General features: G+C 38.7%; 1 long non-coding RNA gene across 1 annotated transcript in view; it reads left to right on the plus strand.

Annotated features, from left to right (window-relative positions):
- The window catches only part of LOC120853954, a 78,802-nt gene that overhangs the window by 39,719 nt on the left and 14,024 nt on the right, over window positions 1-25,059 (plus strand). The window contains exon 2 of the long non-coding RNA XR_005718890.1: window positions 18,635-18,639. This is a non-coding gene — a long non-coding RNA (uncharacterized LOC120853954). The remainder of the gene's footprint in view (window positions 1-18,634; window positions 18,640-25,059) is intronic.

A 25,059-nucleotide genomic window follows, 5' to 3' on the forward strand; every position in this document is an offset into this window, starting at 1 on the left:
AGACTCTTGAGAGTCCCTTGGACTGCAAGGAGATCCAACCAGTCCATCAGATAGGAAAGCAGTCCTGGGTGTTCACTGGAAGGAGTGATGTTGAGGCTGAAACTCCAGTACTTTGGCTACCTGATGCGAAGAGCTGACTCATTTGAAAAGACCCTGATGCTGGGAAAGTTTGAAGGCAGGAGGAGAAGGGGATGACAGAGGATGAGATGGTTGGATGGCATCCCCGACTCAATGGACATGGGTTTCGGTGAACTCCAGGCGTCGGTGATGGACAGGGAGGCCTGGAGTGCTGCGGTTCATGGGGTTGCAGAGTCAGATGCGACTGAGCAACTGAACTGAACTGAACTGATGAAAAGATCCCTTGAACAATAATCATACTAGTTTTATTCATCATAACTTAAATAATAAGCTTTGCTCCTCTGGAACAAGGCCATGTTCATCCATGGAATAAAATTAAAGAAATGCTTTTGTAGTAGCATCTATTGTTGGAGGATTTTACCTTATTTTTTTTTAAATTAAAATGTCAATGGTCATGAATATCTTCTATATTAATTCTGGAAAATGACATTCTTTGTGAAACTGTGTGAATTATAGAGATGTTTCTCTTTTGATTTTTTAATCTGCACTTTAGGAAAAAGAATATATAATTCATGCTTTTGACTCAAGAAGTAATGTCTCTATTTATAAATTAATAAGGATAATGATAAAACATCATCCCTCACAAAGGATACGTATTATTTTCATTTTATAGAAGCAACTGGGGCCTAGAGAAGTGAATCAGTTTGTCTAGTAGTTATAAATGGTGGAACTGGGTTTCAATTCCAGTTCTGTCTGATTCCAGACCTTTATTATTCATTTCCCTTACGGTGGGGACAGAGTAATCTTAGAAAATATTTGCATACTACCTGATTTCCATAATATCAAAATAAGACTTGCCAAAGTGAAATGGGGAAATCGGTTTTCCTGGGATGTACAGAATTATCCATGTGCGTGCACACACACAAGTGACTGTGAGCTCTGTGAAAGCAGAAACCATGGGACCATATCTGCTTTCTTTATTACACTAGTCCAGTGTTTAGTATATGCCCTGCATGTAGGTCCTCAATAAGGATATGTTCAATCAAGTATATCCCAATGATCATGTTTGTGATTAGGTTGTGGGCACACTTAAACATCTTCAATAGGCTATTGCCATTTTTTTTGGCAATAGAATTCAATTATAAATCTATAAAGTCTTTTCTCTTAATGAAATGGTCTGAACCTGGTCAAGGTCATTTTCTACATTTGCAAATGTATTTTCCAGGCCAGGTTCAAGAATTAATCACATTGTGAGTCAACTTGCGGATGATTGAGAACCTTTGCTTACACAGTTGTTTGGTCATTTTGCAAATTCATTCCCCAAAATGTGTTAAAAGAAATTAGACTTGAAAGAAAACTTGAAGGCAAAGACTATTTTGTATGTTTGTATTCTTAGCACCCTGCTTCATAATAGGTGCATGGTACATGTTGAAAAAGAAGGAAGAAAGAAAGAAAAGGGAGGGGCAAGGAAGAGAAATGAGAGTTAAGAATCTTGGACTTTAGCTTTAGGTTGGTTATGTAAATTTGGACCAATCATTTATTTTTTGTTCCTCAGTTTCCTTATCTGGAGCTAGGGATGTAGACCTACTTGATCACAAAGGCCCCTCCAGATTCTAAATGCCTGAGCAAGAGCTGGGGTCATTCTTGGTATAAACGAAACCATGTTTCTTTGTGTCCACTAGGGGGTACTGTAGCATTAGTACAGTGGCCACTGTCTTCAAATTTATTCAGTTCTAATTTTGTTTCCCTTAATTTACTCCTCTGAAAAGCATTCCCGACCTTTAACTTTCAAACTCAGATTTATACTACAAAGTAGAAGATTTAATTCTATAGTGGAAGCTGGATGAACATAACAAGAATTTAGCTCAATGGTTAATACAGCTTAGTAGAGAATCAGAATCACAGAACTATTTGCGTAATAAAGTTATAAGGTGTTAAGATTTTAGTTGGACAAAAAGAGGGACTTGACATTCTTTTAAAGGAAAACAAGATGGAACAAATTCCATCTACCCTAACAACAAAAACATAAACTTAAGAAATGTGTCAAATCTATATGAAGACAACTATATAACTAACCAAGAGAATAAAAGAAGGCTTAAATAGAGGGGTATACCATGTTCTTGGATAAGAATCAACATTGTAAACTTTAAAATTATTCCCTCAAAGTATTAACAAATACAATAAAATTCCAATCAAAATTCTAATTACATATTCTTAGAATCTTGATAAAAGAGTTCTGAAATTCACCAAGAAAAATGAAGCTGAGAAGAACCAAGCAAAAAAATTTTAACCTTTTCAGAGGGAAGGGAATTTGGGTTATCAGACTTTAAAAGAAATGTAAAATGACTGAAATTGAAACAATATCACAGTAGCAACAGACCACTAACAGACCAGTAAAATAAAATATGAAGTCCAGAAATAAACGTAAGTATGGTGGCCTCGATGTGTGTATGCACGGGCGTATGTTTGGGTATGTGTGCATATTACCTCGGAGAAGGCAATGGCACCCCACTCCAGTACTCTCGCCTGGAAAATCCCATGGGCGTAGGAGCCTGGTGGGCTGCAGTCCATGGGGTCTTGAAGAGTCAGACACAACTGAGTGACTTCACTTTCACTTATCACTTTCATGCATTGGAGAAGGAAATGGCAACCCACTCCAGTGTTCTTGCCTGGAGAATCCCAGGGATGGGGGAGCCTGGTGGGCTGCCGTCTATGGGGTCACACAGAGTCGGACACGACTGAAGGGACTTAGCAGCAGCGGCGTATTACCTAGCATATGGATGATGCAGGGCAGATCTTCCTTCTAAATGTCAAGGGCATCAGCATTTAACTGAAGTTTATCCAGTGATATTCTGCCACTGAATCCAGAGGGAGTGATTCAGAGACTGTGGTGATGTCAATAACCCAGGAGAAGAGAATGCCTGGTGGTATCAGTGTCACTAGCTACCTTGCCTGAGTTATCTGTTGCTTGAGCTTGGTTTTTAACCTTATCTTGGGAGCTACCTAGCATCCTTCCAACAAATTTCAGTCTGTTTAAGCTACCTAGCATTGGCAGCTTGCAGTTGTGACTCCTGACATGTACAGAAGTTGTTAATGAGGAGTTGATTATAGACAGTAGAGTCTTATGGAAACGAGGAAGCTATAATTATCCAGATTCACTATGTTTTCTTAAAGTATTTATTGCATCTGTTACAATATTGCTTCTGTTGTTTATGTTTTGATTGTCTGGATGTGAGGCGTGTGGGATTACAGCTCCCTGACCAGGGACTGAAACTGCTTGGAAAGCAAAGTCTTAATCACTGGACCACCAGGGAAGTCCTGGAGACTCATTATCCTTGAAGATAATAAAAACCCAATTAATATTCAAAGATGGGATACTGGAAGCCCATGGCCTGTTACAGTGAAACAGCTAAAGAAACTAATGCCTCTGAACATTAGGACTATGGTGGGCATTGAGGACAAGCCCCTGGAGGACCTAACTGTCATTGCCATAGAACAATATGAAGGGTATGAAGACTCAAGAGCTGTGTGCTGAGGTTGCCTGCTTCAGTTGATGAGATCAACAAGAAGAAATCTCTAGATTCTCATTTTAAAACATGAACTGAAACCCAAACTGTGAAATGTTAAAAGAAACTCTTTTATCCCTAGGATTGAGATAGCTATAAACCAGCATTTGTTTTTGTTGATTGCTGACTTGCAAACCAGTTAAATTCACCTCCTTATCTGGGGTCTTACACGAACATATGTTGAGATGCTAATCCAGACAGAGTTACAGTTACAGAGATCAAGATGGTGGAGAAGGAGGATGTGGCCCTCACCTCCCATCAATGAACACATCAAAAATACATCCACGTGTGGAGTAATTATCACTGAAAACCAACTGGAGACTGGCAGAAAGACTTATACAACCACAGCTGTAAAAAACAATCCACACGAGTCAGCTAGGAAAGGAAGAGAAGTGACCAGGTCAGGATCTGTAACACTAGGAGGGGACATGGAAGAGGACAGGAGTATCATGGGCTCAGAGATCCTTCTACAGGAGTGAGTGGTTTGAACCACATATTAAGCACCCTAGCTCTGAAGCCCAGCACTGGGAAGATGAATCCCCTTAGGTGGTTTGAACCACGGGGACTAACAGGAGGGCAGTAAGAAACCTAGACTCCACTAGTGAGGAGCCACACAAACTTGCTTACTCTTGGGAAGGTGGAGGAAACAGATAGAAACTTTCTGGAATTCTGGCTGATTTCCCGTGACTGCCCCAGCATATGCCCCAAGCCCATGCCAAGCACGCAGCCTGGGTCCTCTAGCTCCAGTGCAGCTCCCCACTAGGCAAAGATTGCCACTGCCAAGGAGCCTGTGCAGCTGCAGGGAACAGAGCCAGCTCAGACCTGGCACTGCAGCTGAATGAGATGATGGTGCCATTACTGTCACTCACAGAGTCAGCAGATTGGGAGCCATCTGAAACTCTTGATTGGTGTGTCAAGACTGTCCCAGTCCACATTCTGGCCCACATCAAGCACCCACACTGTCCCCTCTTGTTCTGGGGCATCTTCCCTCTAGAGGGAAGGTTGCCATTGCCGTTGCCAAGGAGAGGGTACACTGGTGGGGACAGAGTCAACTTAAACCTGGCACTGTATCTGAACAGGGTATGGAAAGCCATTGCTGGCACTCACAGAGAGCATTTTAGGAGTAGTCTGGACCTCACTGCCTGGTGACTGGCATCACCCGACAAGCACCTCAGCCTATGCTGGGCACCAGCGCCAGCTCCTCTTGCTTCAGTGCTGCTCTCCTTTGGGGCAAAGGTGACCGTGCTGGAAGGGGTGAGAGCTCACACTCAGAGTGAACAGAACCAGTTCAGACGTTAACCTCAGGGCTTCTGCACAGCACCTATGAACAGCTATATGCCCATAAACTGGACACCCTAGAAGAAACGATAGATTTGTCAAAAAATACAGTCTTCAAATACTGAATCAGGAGAAAATAGATAATCTGAACAGTCCGATCACTAGTAGTGAAACTGAATCAGTAACCAAAATTTTCCATCAAACAGAAGTCCAGAACTGGTTGGCTTCACCAGGGAATTCTACTAAATATATAATGAAGAGCTAATATTTATCCTTCTCAAACTCCAAAAAAATGAAGGAACAGTCCTAAATTTATTCCATGAGGCTGCCATTATTATCCTGACACCAAAACCAAAGATAATGCAAAAAAAGAAAGTTACAGGACAATATCTTTGATGAATACAGATGCAAAATCCTCAACAAAATAATAGCAAACCAAATTCAACAATATATTAAGAAGGACCATACACTATGATCAAGTGGGATTTATTCCAGGGAAGCAAGGATGCTTCAGTATCTGCAAATCAATCAAATGTGATACACCACATTAACAAAAGGAAGGATACAAATTATACTATCATTTCAATAGATGCAGAAAAATCATCTGACACAATTTAGCATCCATTCATGATAAAAACTCTCATCACTTCAGTCGAGTCCGACTCTGTGTGACCCCATGGACGGCAGCCTACCAGGCTCCACCATCCCTGGGATTCTCCAGGCAAGAACACTGGAGTGGGTTGCCATCACCTTCTCTGATAGAGAGAACATATCTCAACATAATTAAGACCATACAAGAGAAACTCATAGCTAACATCATACTTAACAGTGAAAAGCTGAAGCTTTTTCTCTAAAATCAGGAACAAGACAAGAATGCCTACTTTTACCACTTCTATTGAATATATTATTAGAAGTACTAAATCACAGGAATCAGACAAGAAAAAATAAAAGGCATCCAAATTGGAAGAGGAGAAGTAAAGCTGTCATTATTTGCAGATGACATGATACTGTATACAGAAAAGCCTAACATCTCCACCAAAAAACTATTGGAACCAATAAGTGAATTCAGTAAAGTTGCAGGATACAAGATCCATATACAGAAATCTTGACTTTTCTATACACTAATAATGAATTATCACAAACAGAAAGAAAGAAATCCCATTCAAAATCATATCAAGAAAGATAAAATACCTAGGTATGTGAAAGGACCTTTAGGTATGGGCCAGAAGATGCAAATACCATATCATATTTTATATATTGTTGAAGAGTGGAGATGATTAAATTCCCTGGTTATAATATTGAATTAGTTTGGGGGTTTACACTGAAGATTAATTTATAAAACAAACAAACTTGATCCCGCAGTGGTTGATTCTGGTGGAGTGTGTGTATGTGTGGCAAAAATTCCACCTATTTCCATCTCACTCTTCCCTTACAAATCCCTAGGTGACTCAGAGTATGATTAAAGCTACCAATGTCCTTCAACCTCATTTTAGAGATGAGACAATGTTCAAAGAATTGACTTGGCCTGTTGCAAGCCATCCTGTTAATGGCATAGCCAGGATGAAAACTCATGTTGGTCTCTTAAGCTAGCGCCCTGTCCAGAATAGCATATTACTTCTGAAAGTGGGAATAAATGCCATTTAATGGCAATTCCACTCTTCCTTGTTATCTAATCCAAAACTCATAATGCCACAAAACCGACACCATTTTCTATTTTTCAAAATGCGGAAAAGAGAGTTGAAGGATAGACACTAGAATAAAAATTTTAAATATTTGAATGCATCTTTATAATCTGTATCATACATTTTCCCCTCAGACTTGGAATGGCCTTCTAGTTATAGGTGGTAAACACTGTGTTAAGAATGTTGTATTCATTGTGTAATTTAAAGGGAAGGCAGCATAAGTCTCTAAAAAATGTTACTATCTCCAGCTGTGATTTTTATCTAAGGCTGCATTGTCCACATGAGGCTTTTGAGCACTCGAAATCTGGCTATTCTAAAGTAAGATGTGTTGTAAGTATAAAACACACATTAGACTTTGAAGATAGTATGAAAAAATAATGTAACCTATTTCATCAGAAATTTTAAAATATTGACTATATGTTAAAGTAATAACATTCTGGAAAATTTTAGTTAAATAAAACATTATTAAAATTAATTTCACATTTTTTAAAACTCTTTTCTTAGTATGGCTAACAGAAAGCATAAAATTACATTTGTAGTTTGCTTTGTATTTTCCTGATTCAGTGCTGATGTAAGAAAACTAAATCAAATTGAAAGGAATTTGGCCAAAGTTCCCTGCAGCTCATTAGAACTGTTAAAAATTTAAAGACATCAATTATTTCACAAGTCTATAAGCTGTTGAACTTTCACTTGTGACAAAACCACCATCAATAAGTTGGGATTTTGCATTTTTTCAGAAAACATTGGAATGGCAGTAAGGAAGGCAGGACTGTCTAATTCTGCTTTTAACACAGAACAAGTTACATTGACAGCATTTGGTAATTTTGCTTTGGAAATCAGGTGGACAAGAGCAATTTAAATCCCTAGGGAAAGTACAGTAAAAAGGGGACTACAGTTAGTTGCTTTGAATATGGAAAGCTTTATTTTGAAAATATGAGTCTTATATCACTTTATCATATTCTTTCCAATTTTATTTCATTACAAAATTTTAATTTCTCTACAATGACATTGAGCTGATGATATTCTTTTTGATACATAAAATTTTAGGTTGGTTATAATTACTCTTTTAACAATATTCATGAAATCAAACCAATAAAGAAATAAAATATATATATTAGCTATCTGGTATATACAACATATTATATTAGACCAATACACACCAGCATGACAAAACCATAATTTGAATTAGCTTTGGCAAAATTAGAAATTATTGGCTTATGGATTCCAAGAAAGTGTTAAAAAAAGACCAACCTAAGAGATGGGTAGGGCTGTAGCTGGGCCTTAGGCACAGACTGCAGGAACTCTACTACCATCATAATTCCTTTTGACAGATGGCTCAGCTCCCCTCTGCAAGTCACCTACATCTGTTCTCACTGCAGAGAGGATTTCCCCACAAAGTATAAAACAAGGATAATAACACTTCTTTGGGTCAGTGTTCTTTAACAACCATGTAGCTTACTTTCTTTCTTGATTCCAGCTTGAAAAATTCAGAGGAAAGCCTCTGATAGTACTGTGTTAGGCCAGATGCCTACCCCTGAACCCCACAGGTGTGACCAGGGGAGTAGAGTCATACAAGCAAGAAAAGTTCTGCCTACAACCACATGGATGGTAGAGAGGGAGGGGAACACCCGTTCTTAGGAAAGAGAGCTTTTGGGGAAGGCAGTATCACAGACAATCACTCTAGTAATTATTAAAAATAATTTTAATGATATTAAATAAAAACATCAGAAAATTGTGTAATTAATTATATCTAACTTCAATTTTAATTACTAATTAATCCAGGCCTGCTAACACGATAGCTGGTGCCACTATAATAGATTTGTGTGGCCTACAAATTTCTGCTCATACTTTGCTTATTCTACCTAAGGTTTTCTTGCTCATTTTGTTTTGTCTAATGATAATCGCTCAGCTGTATGTGACTCTTTGCAACCCCATGGACTGTAGCCTACCAGGCTCCTCTGTCCATGGGATTTTCCAGGCCATAGTACTGGAGTGGATTGCCATTTCCTTCTCCAGCGGATCTTCCCGACCCAGGGATCAAACCCAGGTCTCCCGCATTGTAGACAGATGCTTTACCGTCTGAGCCACCAGGGAAGTCCATAATGATAACTGGTTCCAAATATTGTTAATTTAATTTCCTAATAGTCATAACTCATATTTCTGTATTTGCTTAATTTATTGGCCAGAACGTCAAGAATCATATAAAATAATCGTTTGTATAATTGTGAAATTTTCGGATAACTGTATAAATAAAACCTAGCAGGGTAAGGAAGTAGGAAAAGGGTATCTGTCTAGGTTCCTGTTGAAGCTAGATGAGAACTCAACAACAGAAAGGCTTATAACAAGCTTATAACAGAGTATGGCATTCCCGGTTTTAAAAATATTGGAGCAATGGTAAATGGGTTGGTGAACTGGGGCTGCCCTGAGATACTACCTTTCCTCCTTGTCTCCACAGTTAAACACCTAAAATTGTTAGATCATGGCATAGAGGGGTTGATTGGTTCTGTTAGATAGTTAGAATAGGAAAAAGGCGTTCAGAATAGCGGTGGCTAAAAGACAAAGAAGGGAAAAAGCTCACGAAAAATAGGACAAAGTAAAGTCCAAGGACCAGAGTGAGAACCTCAGGTAAAACAAACAGCCCTCCTGGCTAGCCCAATTTACATAGGTCAGGCTCAGGAGGAGGAGAAAAAATGTATAAAAAGAGGAGACAAAATTGGGCCTCTGGCTTCTCTTCTCTTCGCTTCTTTTGGGTCTGACTGCCCTCACACTTTGAGGATGTATTTTCCTTTGCTTGCCAAACAAAACTGAGCTGTAACATCAATCTGTCCGTCACTTCAAATTTTTGTTGCAGTGAGACAGAATTGAGGAAATTACAGTTCCAACTGGTTAGTATTTTGAGTATCAGTGACATTAATACAACAATTTATGTAATTTGATTCCTAGTGGGAAACACCCTTAGGACCATCTTTGATCTCTGAATTTTCAGTAAATATTTTGTAAGTATTAAAGTACCCCAGAAGAAGGAACCAAGATTTTTAGCAAAAAGAAAAGAAATACAAGTACAAAACCAAAGAAGTAAAACTCTGTACTTTTAAGTTTGTATTGATAATATGAGTGGAAACTTGTAATGCATTTTTATCTTTAAACTTCTATTTCCCAGTTCTAGTCACTGAAAAGGCCCAGAAACAGTGAACAACCTCAGAAAAATAAATACTATGCCAGCCTAGAAAAGACTGAGGAACCAGCTTGAAAAGGTTCCCACAGTTTGAGAATCAGTAAGAATAACTGCAATTGATTAAACACATCAGGTGTGTTAAAATCCATGAAATCACAATAACATTTTTAAAAGAATTTCATTGGTCACCTTTGGAGGATGATGGTAAACCAACTCATTATTCTGAAAATTGGTAAGTAAAGGGTAAGAATCAAGCATTTAGCCTGCCTTTCTCTTATGAGCTTTACCTTCTGGGAGTTAAATAATTGAGGTCAGGGAAATTATTGAAATAGATATCATAGAAATAGTGAAGATAATAAATGAAGAAGAAAAATAGAATATCACCATTTTGCAAACCCCTAATGGAAATAACAATTACCATTGAGGACTGTTAACATAAAAAGAAAGACACTAGACATCACTATCTCCTGATGGAATAGCTTATTACAACTTATGAAATATTTTTGTAAAAAGAAAAAGAATCAAACCTGAATCAGATCAAACCTCTAGATCTAACTAGAAGCTTGTAGGTGATTAAAAAGAACAAGAAAACATGTTAACTGATGCCATAGGAATGCAATTAAATCCAGATGTGAAAAACACCTTAGGATGAATGACCACAGCTGACACTCACAGCCTGATGGGAATAATTTTTAGGCTTTCTCCCCTAAGCTAAAGTGAAACTATGTACTTTAGAAGAAAGTACAGAGGAAAGAAGCAAATTGGAAAAAATATAGTCAGAAGGGCAGGTCAGTCTCTATCATTTAGCCTGAGACCCAGTTCTTTGGAAAACCAAACAACTGCCTTTGCCTTGGAAATCACTACAGGGCCAGAGGTGTGTCTCTAGAAAGTGGTTCAAAGTTCACTGTCCTTTTGGCAAAACCCAAAACACTCTTTGAGTCCCTTTGGTGGCTCAGGTGGTAAAGAATCTACTTGCAATGCAGGAGATCTGGGTTCCATCCCTGGATCAGGAAAACTGAGAGACTAACAGTTTCACTTTCAAACCTGCCTTATTCATCTCAAACTGTTTATAGTTACTAGGACACAAAATTGTGCCTTTGTGATATAGATTTTCTACCCGCATCATCTTTAGGGCCTAAGAGCCATTCTTTGAAATGCAAACTTTAGGGAGCTGTTTCAAAACAAAATTTGAATCCAACCATTCTTTTATAAACTAGTGAGTTTTGTACTACCGTACCTCTCTCACAAATTTTCTAAAAATGAAAGCTATAAGATCTCTGCATCTGTGCGTATGTTTGTGTGTATCTGTATATATATGTTGTAGATGTGTGATATTTTTCTACCTTCAGATGGCATTGTAAACAGATAGGGTATGGGATCCCCAGAGAAAGAGAACCAACCATGGATATCTTGACATAAGAAAAACCATTTTGTGGCTTAAAGACTTAAACATAAGGCATGACCCCATAATACTCCCAGAAGCAAACATAGGAAAAACATTCTCTGACATAAATTATACCAGTGTTTCCTTAGGTCAGTCTCTCAAGGCAATACAGATAAAAGCAAAAATAAACAAATGGAACCTAATCAAGCTTACAAGCTTTTGCATAGCAAAGGAAACCATAAACAAAAAGAGAAGACAGATGGCAAACAGGCACATGAAAAGATGCTTAACATTGCTATTCAGTTTAGTTAAGTCGCTCAGTCATGTCCGACTCTTTGCGACCCCATGAATCACAGCACGCCAGGCCTCCCCGTCCATCACCAACTCCCGGAGTTCACCCAAACTCATGTTCATCGATTTCGTGATGCCATCCAGCCATCTCATCCTCTGTCGTCCCCTTCTCCTCCTGCCCCCAATCCCTCCCAGCATCAGAATCTTTTCCAATGAGTCAACTCTTCGCATGAGGTGGCCACAGTACTGGAGTTTCAGTTTTAGCATCATTCCCTCCAAAGAAATCCCAGGGCTGATCTCCTTCAGAATGGACTGGTTGGATCTTCTTGCAGTCCAAGGGACTCTCAAGAGTCTTCTACAACACTACAGTTCAAAAGCATCAATTCTTCGGCGCTCAGCTTTCTTCATAGTCCAACTCTCACATCCATACATGACCACAGGATAAATCATAGCCTTGACTAGACGGACCTTTGTTGGCAAAGTAATGTCTCTGCTTTTAAATATGCCTATATGCAGGTCAGGAAGCAACAGTTAGAACTGGACATCAGACTGGTTCCAAATAGGAAAAGGAGTATGTCAAGGCTGTATATTGTCACCCTGCTTATTTAACTTAGATGCAGAGTACATCATGAGAAATGCTGGGCTGGAAGAAGCACAAGCTGGAATCAAGATTGCCAGGAGAAATATCAATAACCTCAGATATGCAGATGACACCACCCTTATGGCAGAAAGTGAAGAGGAACTAAAAAGCCTCTTGATGAAACTAAAAGAAGGAGAGTGAAAAAGTTGGCTTAAAGCTCAACATTCAGAAAACGAAGATCATGGCATCTGGTCCCATCACTTCATGGGAAATAGATGGGGAAACAGTGGAAACAGTGTCAGACTTTATTTTGGGGGGTTCCAAAATCACTGCAGATGGTGATTGCAGCCATGAAATTAAAAGACGCTTACTCCTTGGAAGAAAAGTTATGACCAACCTAGAAAGCATATTTAAAAACATTGCAATTAGAGAAATGCAAATCAAAACTACACTGAGGTACCACTTCACACAGGCCAGAATGGCCATCATTTTAAAAAAGTCTACAAAATAACAAATGCTGCAGAGGGTGTTGAGAAAAGAGAACCTTCCAATACTGTTGGTGGGAATATAAATTGGTGCAGTCAGTACGGAAAGCAGTATGGAGGTTTATCAAAAAAACTAAAACTAGAGATGCCATATTACTCAGCAATCCCACTCCTGGGCATGTATCCAGACAAAACTATAATCCAAAAGAATCACGTACTCGTACGTTCACAGCAGCACTATTCACAACAATCAAGACATGAAAGCAACCTAAAAGTCCATCAACAGTGAATGGATAAAGAAGATATGATACATACATACAATGCTATACAATACATACATACTATTCAGCCCATAAAAAAGAATGAAATAATGCCATTTGCAACAACATAGATGGAACTAGAGATGATCATACTAAGTGAAGTAATTCAGAAAGAAAAAAACAAAGGATGTAATATCACATATGTGAGATCTAAAACACAGTGATACAAATGAACTTATCTATAAAAAAGAAATAGAATCACAGACACTGAGAACAGACTTGTGGTTGCAAAGGGAGAGGGTAGGTGGGGGAGGGATGGAGTGAGAGTCTTGGGTTAGTAGATGCAGACTATTATACAGAGAACGGATAAACAACAAGGTTCTTCTGTATAGCACAGGGACCTATATTCACTATCCTGTGATAAACCATAATGAAAAAGAATATAAAAAAAGAATGTGTAGACACATGTATAATTGAATCACTTTCCTGTACAGCATCAACTATACTTCACTTAAAAATGTTGGGAGGGAGCACCTCCCTGGTGGCTCAGTGGTAAAGAATCTGCTAATCTAATGCTCCGGAGCCCGGAAACCACAACTACTGAGACCATACACCCTAGAGCTTGTGCTTCACAACAAGAAAAACTACTGCAATGAGAAGCCTGTGCACTGCAACTAGAGAACAGCCCATGCAGCAAGCAAGACCCAGCACAGCGAAATAATTAAAATTATATATATATATATATATATATATGGCTTAAAAAGCTCGTCTACAAATATTAGTTAAAAAGGCTTTTTTGTCTTGTTAATTACTCAGTTGTATCTGACTTTTTGCGACCTCACAGACTGTAGCCTGCCAGGCTCCTCTGTCCATGGGATTTCCCAGGCAAGAATACTGGAGTGGGTTGCCAATTCCTCCTCCAGGGGTTCTCAGCCCAGGGGATTGAACCTGTGTCTCCTGCTACATTCACAGCAGTACTATTCACAATAACCAAGACATGAAAACAACCTAAAAGTCCATCAGCAGATGAATGGATAAAGAAGATGTGGTATATATATAAATGGAATACTATTCAGCCATAAAAAACAATGAATATATATTTAAAGGAAGCCACCATTTTGGCTTATGCCATTTTGTGATCTAAGCCTGGCCACAATGTTTGCAGTTGAAGTAGGTCTCAGTAATTAATGATCTTATGGGAAATGAGGGAATGCAGGAACAAAGCAAAAGCACTCAAGAAACAATAGTACAGTGATAAAAGAGTTCTAGTTCTTCCACAAGGGATATAGATAACAATCTGATACGCATCTTTGAGTTCTGTAGGAACTAAGGGTCCAATCCAGGTGGAGGACAGAATGATGATGTTGAACTTTTTTTTAACATTCATGACTTCAGTCAACTAAAACTGGGACTCTGTCAACCTTTGCCCTAATTCTATGCTGAATTATCCTCTGTTTCAGCCTCTTCATGAATGTGCATATACCCTTCACTTAAAACTTCCCCAATTTTGCTCTGTAGGGAGATGCCACTTTGGGAAAGATCCCAGTCTTCCCTTTACTTGTTGCAAGTAATAGATTCTTCATTCTTCTGATCTTTGACTTGGTTATCTTTTAGTTCCACCCACAAAGAGGCAAATCCAGTTTTGGTGTAACAAAATTTTACCCAATTAATTTTGTTGCCAAAATTAATTTTAAAAGAGCTATGTTAAATTGATTTAGAATTAAACACATAAATTAAGTATTCCTGCACACATTTTAATCTTATCAGCAACCCATCCTTGAACTATTACTATAAAAACTCCTCATCAGTTCCTCCCAGGTTGGGACCCACAGTTGTTTGGGGCAGGAGGCCACTGTGTCCCTCTTTGACTGACAAAGAAATAAAGCTATTTTTTTCTGCTTCACCTGAAACTCTATCTCTGAGATTCAATTTGGCACTGGTCACAGAGGCTGAGTTTTCAGCATCAAATTTATCCTTACTACAAAATTTGCTAGCAAAGAAAATGTGGCACGACAAAATTTTCATATCACAATTGTTGAAAACAAATACATTAAATAAGTATAATAATTCTGTTTTATTGTAGATACACTTAAAAAGAGCTTCCAAAATCATTTGGTAACTTGAAACTTTAGAGTTTTGCTAAGTTAAATTAAATGATATAAATTTATTGAATAACTAGATCATTTCCAAATAAGATAAAATATTTTTCATTAATTATTAAACATAGGTTTATCTCCTTCTGACTTCTTATTACAAAGGAACTAAAAGATAAATTTGTGTTTGTTAGTTAGCAAGTCTTGTGCTTTGAAAAACAGTATAAGAAACACATGTTATGGAAATTATAAAAAATATTTATTAGCCTGCCAATTCACAAAAATGCTAATGTAAAAGTTCATAATTGCTTATGTAGTTTTCATTAAAAATTAAAGTTTCTAAGATTAAAAATTCTAGTTACTATATGTAATTAAAGTTACTAAATATAATAAGGGAAACAATTCTGCATGCAAGGAAAATGAAATGCACTTTTGGGTAAGAAAAGTTATGAAGTAAGGAGATGCATTTTTATTAAGGGAAAACAGTGTCCTAAAATATAGCCAGTATTCCAGAATGAAAAAGAGGAATATAAAGGACAAGCTCTAGACATAGAAAATTATAAAAGTTTTATGAAAAAGAAATTGTGGGAAAGGAATTTTGTGTATGTTTGTGCTGGATAAGATTGAATGAAGATTAAAATTGAAATCCTTATTATAAGGATTTCAGAAATAAGGTTTAACATCAATAGTGTATTTATGTAAAACTAAAACCTAATTTCTTTTTTTTTTAAATTTATTCATTTATTTTAATTGGAGGCTAATTACTTTACAATTTTGTGGTGGGTTTTGCCATATATTGACATGAATCGGCCACGGGTGTACATGTGCCCCCCAGTCCTGAATCCTCCTCCCCCCCTCCCTCCCCATCCCATTCCTCTGAGTTGTCCCAGTACACCGGCTTTGTGTGCCCTGTTTCACGCCTCGAACTTGGACTGGTGATCTATTTCTCATATGGTAATATACATGTTTCAATGCTATTCTCTCAGATCATCCCACCCTCACCTTCTCTCAAAGAGTCCACAAGTCTGTTCTTTACATCTGTGTCTCTTTTGCTGTTTCATGTATGGGGTTGTTACCATCTTTCTAAATTCCATATACATGTGTTAATATACTGTATTGGTGTTTTTCTTTCTGGCTTACTTCACTCTGTATAATAGGCTCCAATTTCATCCGCCTCACTAGAACTGATTCAAATGTATTCTTTTTAATGGCTGAGTAATATTCCATTGTGTATATGTACCACAGCTTTCTTATCCATTCGTCTGCTGATGGACATCTAGGTTGCTTCCATGTCCTGGCTATTGTAAACAGTGCTGCGATGAACATTGGGGTACATGTGTCTTTTTCAATTCTGGTTTCCTTGGTGTGTATGCCTAGCAGTGGGATTCCTGGGTCGTATGACAGTTCTATTTCCAGTTTTTTAAGGAATCTCCACACTGTTCTCCATAGAGGCTGTACTAGTTTACATTCCCACCAACAGTGTAAGAGGATTCCTTTGTTTGCAGACTTTTTGATAGCAGCCATTCTGACCAGCGTGAGATGGTACCTCACTGTAGCTTTGATTTGCATTTCTCTGAAAATGAGTGATGTTGAGTAAAACCTAATTTCTTCCTGCCCAAAAAATGAAAAATTTTTCGTCTACTGGTCTGCTCTTGATAAGATTTTATGAAAATTTTTTGCCTAGAAAGCAGAGACTTTAGGTCTTACCAACTGTGCTTCACACTATCTCCATCAGGTCTTTGAGTGCTTAAAATAGAATCTTATTAATATTACAAGAATTGGGTTTTACTTACAACTATAAGAATCCATCTGCCAATGGAGGAGGTGCAGTTTCAATCCCTGGGTCAAGAAGATCACTTGGAGAAGGAAATGGCAACCCACTCCAGTATTCTTGCCTGGGAAATCCCATGAACAGAGGACCTTGACCAGGCTACAGTCCATGGGGTCACAAAAGAGTTGGAAATGAAGAGTCTTATACAAGAATTTACAGAACCCTAATGCAGAAACTGATGGCTTCATAAATTTCTAACAAAAGATGAAAAGTCACAAGAATTAATTACACAGGAATGAATAAACTGATGAAGATGATTATAATTCTTTATGAGTTTTTTGTTTGAACCATTACTGATTTTTTAAAAAATGTTTTGACTTTTCAGATATAAGGAAATCATTGTCTCTTTTATCTAAATCTATCAACAATTTGTAAGATACGTTTGTGAACACAGATGAGACTTTTTTTTCTTCTCTTAACTTGAGCCCTTCAGGATTCAGAAACTCTCAGTAAGTATTATTATTTTCATGGCAATTTAGCCATCTGTACAAGTTCAATGGAATCTATTCTACTTGCAGCATAATACATTTGGAAACTGGTTATATTACCAAGGGCTTCCCAGCTGGCTCAGACAGTAAAGAATCTGCCTGAAATGCAGGAGACCCAGCTTTGATCCCTGGGTGGGTAAGATCCACTGGAGAAGGAAATGGCAACCCACTCCAGTATTCTTGCCTGGAGAATCCCGTGGACAGAGGAGGCTGGTGGGCTACAGTCCATGGGCTTGCAAAGAGTCGGACAGGACTGAGCGACTATATTAACAAGGAACACCATATTTGAGAAAGTCATGCATAGTCTCACATTTGATCAGATGGCTTTAAGGAACTAGAGGCTGACTTTATGGAGCCAATAAAGCCCCTTAAACAACAACAACAACAACAAACACCTGATATGTTGCTTACAGGGTTCCCAACAACCTTAATGAAGTAATGAAGGTCACTTCCTAGCAGGTATAAGAAACCTTAGGATTATTTAGGTGACCTTGAGAAGAAAGAAATTACTCAAATTATAAGTATTGCAAACAAGCCTGATGGCATGTTCTTGGTTTGGTTTTTTTAGCCTTAGGAGGCCTTTACAAGTTCAATCTGAGATTCATTAAAAATTTCCAACAACGGAGATGAAATGAGCCTATAAGGGCAATTGTTTACCAAATGTTTGTTTTTCTATTTTTCTGTGAATTTTCTTCCTCCCCTCTGAAGTCCCAAACCCCTACTTACCCTCTTCTCCTTTTCTTAGATGGCATATAAGCCTCAATTGTCTAACTTGTCCCAGGGTCTCATGGGGCCCCCATACATTGCATTTGATTTTCCCTTGTTAATCTGTCTCATTTCAATTTAATTCTTAAACCATTCAGAAAAACCTAGAAAGGGTAGAGGGAATTTTTTTCTTCCCCCAACAGAATCAACAATTCAGCATGTTTGATTTATCAGCAGACTTTTTTTTCCTTCTTTTTTTTTTTTTTTTTGAGATATCAGTTTCATGCCCCTGGCATTTTTAACTTCTTATGTGAATCACTGATTGAGGAAGAGCAGTGAGGTTTTAAACATACACCATACCCTTATATATGAAGCCAAAACTCCAATACTTTGGCCACCTGATAGGAAGAGTTGACTTATTGGAAAAGACCCTGATGCTGGGAAAGATTGAAGGCAGGAGGAGAAGGGGATGACAGAGGATGAGATGGTTGGATGGCATCACCAACTCGATGGACATGAATTTGAGCAAGCTCTGGGAGCTGGTGATGGACAGGGAAACCTGGTGTGCTGCAGTCCATGGGGGCGCAAAGAGTCAGACATGACTGAGCGACTGAACTGATACCATTATATGAATTTATTGGCATTACTTAGTTTGTGTATATATGTATATTTAAAGTTATTTGTTTATTTATTCGTTCTCTGTGCTGGGTCTTGGTTGCTGTACCAGCTTTTCTCTAGTTGAGGTATGCATGTTTCTTAGCAGTGGCTCCTCTTACTGCAGAGCACAGGCTCTAGGGATGCGAGCCTCAGTAGCTGTGGCTCCTGGGCTCTAGAGCACAGGCTCAACAGTTGTGGTGCATGGGCTTAGCTGTTCCACAGCATGTGGGATCTTCCCAGATCAGGATCGAACCCATGTTTTCTGCACTGGCCACCAGGGAAGTCCTGTATATATTTTTATAAGCCTCTCCATTCTTCTTCTTCCAGAATTTTGGAAAACTTTCACAGGAAGGGAGAAGAGGCCAGGGTGTTTCTATTCTCTGTACTTCTTCATGGAAATAGGAGACAATGCATGCTAAGTCACTTCAGTTGTGTCCAACTCTTTGTGAAGCCCTGGACTGTATCCACCACGTTCCTCTGTCCATGGGCTTCTCCAGGCAAGAATACTGGAGTGGGTTGCCATGCCTTCCTCCAGGGGATCTTCCCGACCCAGGTATCAAACCCTGGATCTGATAGGACTAAAGGACTTTGCTCTAGTCACTCTGGCACTATATCTATGGGGGAAAAAAATCTAATTTAATGAGTGTTTGACATTGTGTTAGATGCTGAGATATAAAGATTATTCAGATAATATATCAGTGCAGTCTGTGTCTTGAGAGAGTTTAGGTTAGATAGCTGAGTATGAACAACTGTTATAGAAAGCCAAAACAAATGCCAAATGGGTAAAAGCAACATGCTTTGGCAAGAGGAGAGAAACTCTAAGAACAGGCAGGCTTTCAGAGGGAAAGTGGGTGGCGTGCGTTTAGGCCCTGAAGGACATTACTTCAGCTGACGAGAAAAAGAATTGAAGACATGTCACACGAAACTGTTGGTGGTTTCAGTTTATAAAGGAAATGGGTAAGGATATTATGTATTCTGAAAACACTGGTGTGGCTGTAACTGCCAGCTGCAGATCTACTTAAGAGTTTCTTCTCATCTTTTGGAAATAAAAGTGTAAAAGCATAGAGGACAAAAAAATAATCAAGCCAGATCAAAGTGAAAAGAATAACAGTACAGGATACAATAAGAACAGGATGGCTTCTCTATGCTGCAGACACCAGTGTGTCAGGGAAGTGGCTGTGTGGTCTTTAGAAGACAGGTATTGCCACTCAACACATATTTAACAACTTCGCCCCCTACCGCCACTGCTGTGTGCTGGGCGTGGTGATAGATGCTGGGGGATAAAGCAGTGGACAGGCAGCCATGGTCCTTTAAACAATAGCTAGCTATATAATCACAATGGTAATAAGCAGTGTGAAAGAGAAGTGTGAGATGTTAGGGGAACTTCTGACAGGGACCCTGGCTTAGTCTGGCACATTAGGTAAACTGACCCTAAACAAGTGATATTTGAGTTGAGTTTTGAAGGAAAAGCAGGGGTGCCGGGTCTGGGGTTAGGATTGAAGGCAGAAATAACAAGGCTGGGGGTAGCACCAGTGTAGGTGGCCCACAAAGAGTGAAAAGGCTGAGCGAAAGCCTCTTCATGCGTGACCCTGTAGGCCTTATTCATAATTTGGGTCATTACCCTTGCATGCCAGGAAGCAACACATTGTCATTCTGAGGGCACAATGGAGAAAGGATCAAAGTGAGACAAATATAGGTGTGGAAAGGCCAGTCAGCAGGCTACAGGCCTGCCTAGAGTCTGGGCAAAGAAATGAGGGTGACTTGCACTAGGGTGGATACGGTGGGACTGGAGAGAGTCCAGAAGAAAGGCTGGGAGTGGGAGGGCACACTTTGAAGAGAGCCTGGGTTCACAAGATCACATGTGCGCCTACATGCGTGTGTTCCATAGCAGCGAGAGGGGTCAGATCATTGCTGTAAGCAGGAACTGGATGTTATATTAACAGTTCTTCTGAGTTTTTAGTTATTCTCTCTTTTCCTTCATGCCAGAATCTCCACATTCCCAAGCCAGGCCCAAGTCAGACCAGAACTTCAAGAATCAGTCATCCTTTTCCTAATCCCCATACACAGAAACTTGTCAAGATCTGGCTTGTGGGGTTACACCCTCAGCTTCCACACTCCTTTTCTAGAACCTGGTGCTCAACTCTAAACAAAGATTACAGGGAAGGATGCTAGGATGCTCTAAGGGGAATGAGGAAATCGGTAATCAGCTAGAAAGAAAAGGAAGATGAGTAAATATGAGTTAACTGTACTGAGTCAGAAAAATATATTAGACAAGTTCCCCAGACCTTCCTGTTTCGGGTGACAATAAAATCACTCTTTAGTCTGAAGCTCTTAACTGCTGTAACAACACTTATTACTAGGGCTTGAGGCTTTCAGTTACTCAGTTAATATTTGTTGAATTGAAGCATAACAAAGTTAAAACAGGTTGTCCCAAGATCATGAGGGCTATAGATTCTCAGCATAATTTAGTCTCCAACTCCTGTGCTTTCATTATGGAAAAGAGAAAGAAATAGGGAACAGATAGGGGCTTGGTTACTGCTGTTGAAAGAGGAAATTTGTGGCATATGAACTAAGTTCTGGGCCAAGAGTTCTAGTAGTAACTGGTTGACCCTTGAAACATGTGTCTTGGTTTTGTTTTCAAGTAAGGGGATAACTTAACATGGGCTCCAAGTGTAATTTTTAGTCTAATGTTGTATGGGCAATAAAGCCCAAAATCTTACATAGATCTGGGTGGAGAAAGAAAAGAGCACAAATCAATTACTGAAGGCAACTACGGAGGCTTCTCTGCTCCATTTCAATTTTAAATTAAGACAGGATCCAAATGTGTATTCTTCTCTCTGGGCTGCTAAGTAGGAAGTGATTCTTGTCATCTCTTTTTATTCACACCAGCAGCTATTATTGTCTAAAAGAAATATTCTTCATTCGCTAAGATCCTCAGTTTCCCCGTAACTTTCTTTACAACACAGGAAGCCCTGCAGCCTTGCCAAAGCCTTGGTTTCATTTAAGATTCTTCAGCCCAGCCTCCTAGGACCCTTACCTAGGGTGGCTAAGCCTCAGGTTTCCTTTCCAGGACCCTTAACCTTTCATAGCTAAGGAAAAAGTTATTTTTTAAACCCTAGAAATAAATATAACTTTATAACCTCTAATGAATTCAGTTCTCTCCCTACGACAATGACGGTAGGTATGGCGACGCTGCCTGGAATCTCTATGCCTATTTACTCTTTGCAAACAGTGACCTCTGCAGCTTGTGGAGCTCATTGTCTTTGGTGCTACAAGTCACAGGTAACTGAGACCCTGCCAAGCTTAACTGTTCCAAAGGGCGTAGGGACAATGGCCGGACTCCCTTAATGTTTTAATCAGGATAGAAATTAAAGACTGGTGGTAACATCCTATCAAAATTTATTTGAAAAACTGATGGGCAAGCTTTTTCTTTATCTTGTGCAAATAGAAACTCATATCACAGCAGTGAGCAAGCATATTCTCAAAAAGGAATTTTTGACAAAGAGCCTTTAGATACAACATAATTATCAATGAACAAAATGTCAACAAAGAGCCTTTAGACACTATAATTCTTCCTCATAACAGATATTCAAGCTACCTCCTCAAAGGGCCACAAAGTTCATGCTTAAGAACAACAGACAGCAGTCACAGTCTCTGAATTCCACTGGTCAGAAAAAATTGTGATTTAAGGCAATCTTTGGTCATAGATCTTTTCAAGGTATCCTGTTACAAGGGTCCACACAGAAATATAAAAAACTTCCAGTAGACACAAATTTAAGAAAATTTTAAAAAAGCATTGGGTTGGCATTATTTGGATCACCCTCAGGGACTGGTTCAGGCCTATCTGGGTCTAGCTAAACTGCAATATACTAGCTTGTCCTGTGTTTCTCTAATAGGGTTTCCATGGCAGTCCTGTAGATGTTCTTGCTTCTCATTTACCACTGCCTTTGCCTGGCAACCAATGTAATTAGAATAAACCTGAAGTTCTAAAGACATTCACTTTATTTGGATGAAGTTCCCTTGTCAGGTTCAGAATAGGGTATTTGGCACCAAACGGCTTCCATAAAGAATCATTTAGAGCTGTTCTGTCTAAAATGATACCCACTAGCCACATGAGGCTATTTAAATTTAAATTAATAAAAATTAAAAATTCAGCTTCTGAATCTCAAGAGCCATATTTCAAGCATTCAATAACCACACTGGGCCAATGGCTACCTATTAGACAGTACAATTATACAGCATTTCCATCATCATAGAAGTTCTGATGGAAAACACTGATTTAGAAGAGTCATTTATTTATAAATATATCAATTACTAATTCAATTTTTAATTCATTTAAATTGAGACATCTCCCTAAATTCTTTCAGCCTCACTACAAAAGGAGAAAAAAAGTGACCAGTCTTCTTTCTACCTCTTGAAAAAAATATTTGATATTATATTTCTTTTAAGGCTTGTCATAATTGGGTAGTCTTTCTGTAAGCTGTTAAAAAGTTAACACTATGTCTAAATGCAGCTTCAAGTGGGGCTGGGTGAAGAAGAGGTCCTTATTAGTGAATTTGGAGGGCTGATCATATGAAAGACATAATCCACATTGTTCCTGAATTTGAAAGACTCTTGGACAAAGCCTTCCCATATTTGGTATGAATTTAGGGAACTGAAGAAGGTCCTTCTGTCTTGCCTTGTCTATACCTTCTCCACCTACTCACTGATATAGGAAATTCCTTCAACAGAAAGAAAAACCTCTTATTAAGCAATCACATACAAAGATTTAGTACAAATATCCTTGGAAGAAACACGCTAAGCTGTAAATGACTCATATTTACCACTTTCCAAGAAGTTTTCATAGGAAATGAAAATTTCAGGTTGCTGAATTCCTAGACTGAGGTGGAACTGAGGAGAGAAGGATCAGAGGAGACAGGTTTGGAATAAAGGTAGATTTTTACTACCCTATTTTGTGAAAGCTTGGCCTTTGATATTTAGGGAATATGTACTAACAATTAAATTGACAAAATATTTAGCTCTGGTTTCCATTTGCTTAGAAAGTAGGGTTCCTCTAGACTCTCAATAAACTTACTGATTGTTCTTAGGGTAAGAATGGTCAGAATTGGTTTAGGCTGGGATTTTAAAGATGTGCTTGACTTTTGGGGATGCTATATTACAGAATTTCAGAGCCTGAGGAACTTTGAGGAGCATCTGGTCCATTCCACTAAATTGAGAATTTGCAAACTATTTTCCTTTAAATTTCAGGGGTGCATGTGAGGGATACAGTGAAAATTTACCTGAATTTCATTCAAAGTTGCAAACTGCACTAGATTAGATTAAAAGCTTCCTGCCTGCTGTCTCTGGTCTGCAGCATAGGGCAAAACACCTTACAAAGTTTCCAGAACTGCTGAGCTACAAGGCCTGACTTTAAAGATGAAGGAAATAAAGGCTAGAGAAGGAAAATGCTTTTCCCAGGGCCACAGAGTGAGGTAACTGTCAGATAGGACTAGGACAGAACTTCTGTGTGCTCTTTCCACTGCACTCTGCTGATTTCTCACAACTGCCTTCTTTCTTGAATACTTAGTTCTGGAGGCTGGTACAGCTTCCCACAGTTCAACTAGATGCCATTATTGTTTCTCCTCTATTTTTGTGTTTTTTATTCATTTCTTGTCCACCAGTGCTGAAAGCATCAAATGGAAGTATTTTTCTTGTACTAAGCAAAGACAGTCTAGCATTAAAGAAAAACAAAAAACACACTAGGAAGAAATTATATAAGAAAAAACTATCAGCACATTTTTCTGGCTATGCCTTATTTTTTTTTGGTACATTTCAATTTTTCTACAATAAGCATTAATTAAATTTATGGCAAAACCAATACAATATTGTAAATTAAAATAAAGTAAAATTTTAAAAAAAATATAAAAAATTTCTCATAATTACTTTATAATCAGAAAAGAACACTATACACACACACACACACACACACACACACACACACACACATAAATGGGTTTCCCAGGTGGCTCAGTGGTAAAGGACACCAGTGCGGGAGCGGCACGTTCAGTTCCGGGAAGACCCTTTGGAGGAGGAAATGGCAATGAACTCCAGTTCTCTTGCCCGGAGAATCCCATGGACAGAGGTGCCTGGAGGGCTGCAGTGCACAGTGTCGCAAAGAATCAGACACAAGTGAGCATCTGAGCATGCACAGACATATTTATATATAAACCACCTCTTTCTCACCCTATTTCCACTGTATGAAAGGATCCTGCCTTCATCTAAATAGAGTGGAGCAGTGGGCTCCTATGAAGCAAGGTGAGGGGCACATTAATTATTCTCCGGATATTTGGGACAATAAAGGAGGACACTTATTTGTGCCACTTCATTTTCCATATTTTTCAGCTGCTATCTGAAATGACTGCTAATCTTTCAGCTGAAACCAGCTCAGTCCCCTTTTTATTTTTTTCCAAGTGTTTTAGTTCTCTATAAAGGGTAGCTTTGCTTCATTCTTACCAATCTATTAATTT

The sequence above is a fragment of the Oryx dammah genome, unplaced genomic scaffold (genome assembly GCF_014754425.2).
Source record: "Oryx dammah isolate SB20612 unplaced genomic scaffold, SCBI_Odam_1.1 HiC_scaffold_27, whole genome shotgun sequence".
Lineage (NCBI taxonomy): Eukaryota > Metazoa > Chordata > Mammalia > Artiodactyla > Bovidae > Oryx > Oryx dammah.